A 1521-nucleotide genomic window follows, 5' to 3' on the forward strand; every position below is an offset into this window, starting at 1 on the left:
CGCAGTAATCTAGCTGGAGCCGAATGAACTTTTTTTACGATTCTGTTACAGTATGAGGGTGTCGCTGGCTTGGCAGCATTTATTGCTATCCCTAATTGCACAGCGGGTAGTTGAGATTCAACCGTATTGCAGTGAGTCTGGAGTCACATGGAGGCCCGACCAGGTAAGAATGGCAGTTACATTCCTTAAATGACGTCAGATGGATTTGTTTTTTTTTCAACAATTGGCTATAGATTAACAGGAGTTATTAGATTCGTATTTCCAGATATTTATAGAATCCAAATTCTACCACCTAGCATCGTCGGAGTCAAACCTGAGTCCGTGGTTTCTGAATAAACAGCCCAGTGGTCAGTGGTAATAGCGCTCGGCCATTGCAGAAAAGCAGTGAAACTGATCTGATCCAATGAAGTCGCTTTTCCCTGATACTGTTCTGTGCCATTTTCCTGAGCTTGACCGCCCCACCCCATACCACCCCACAATAATCTCTGGTCCATGTCGGTAAAAGCTGCTACATGAGTATTGATCTCACAACAGTGGTAACCAAATGAATCAAACGGTCTGTAGGTCCCGGTGGTGGGGTTGGGGCACGTTCACCCAGCAACAGTGACCGCAGCCACACGGACTGATCGGTATCAATGTGAGAGTCAGTGTTAGATTCTGCAGTGCCTTCATGAAATAGGAAATGACTCCACAAACACATGATGAAAGAGCAGCGCTCCGAAAGCTAGTGCTTCAATTAACCCTGTAAGATCATAACCTGGTGTTGGGTGATTTTTCACTTTGTACTCCATAGTCCAACACCGGAATCCACAAATTAATGAAATGGGGTATGGGATGGAAAGTTCGGTTAGTGATTGTAGGAGGGAAGAAATCTCTGAGAACGGGTGGATTTGAATTCTGAAACACAGAGATGTGAGCGAGCAGAACTTGAAGGAAAAAGTCATCACTTTGGAGAAAAATTACCATGATAAAATAACTGATTCCTTTGTGTTTCACAAAAGACTGGGACAAACAGAGTGATTACTGCCGTGACTCGGATTCGAACCGAGGTTGCTGCGGCCACAACGCAGAGTACTAACCACTATACGATCACAGCACCTCACATATAAGCACACACCATCGCCACAATAAGTACAGTATCATAAGAAATGTTCGGCAGAGCACCAAATGCACAATATCAGTGCTTAGCGAACAGTGCCAGAAATGTGGGAACTCAGAATGGGCCGACCGTTTAACTTCAGTGCCCCAAGTGGCTGTGGTGATTCCATCATTAATATGCTGAAGGCTGAGACAAATAGATTTCTCTAAAACATCAAAGACTCCGGAGACAGTGTAGCTTTTGTTGAAATGTATGCTGCAATAGCAATGCAGTTTAACATCGGCTCCTTCACCAGCTCCCCGCAGAAGGCAGTAACCACTGCTGCCATAGAGTCCCAATTCCCAGCCCCTGAATCAGACGAACGGAGTGGTGCAGTCGCGAAGATCCAACTTGAAATCGAGATGGGAATGAGGTCGCAGAGA

The 1521-nt window shown here is 45.4% G+C and overlaps 1 non-coding gene across 1 annotated transcript; it reads right to left on the reverse strand.

Annotated features, from left to right (window-relative positions):
* Nucleotides 1-1024: 1024 nt before the first annotated feature.
* On the reverse strand, nt 1025-1096 carry trnah-gug (transfer RNA histidin (anticodon GUG)). Its single transcript has one exon. It is a non-coding gene; the product is annotated as a tRNA-His (tRNA).
* Between the last annotated feature and the right edge of the window lie 425 nt (nt 1097-1521).

The sequence above is a fragment of the Chiloscyllium punctatum genome, chromosome 12 (assembly GCF_047496795.1).
Source record: "Chiloscyllium punctatum isolate Juve2018m chromosome 12, sChiPun1.3, whole genome shotgun sequence".
Classification (NCBI taxonomy): domain Eukaryota; kingdom Metazoa; phylum Chordata; class Chondrichthyes; order Orectolobiformes; family Hemiscylliidae; genus Chiloscyllium; species Chiloscyllium punctatum.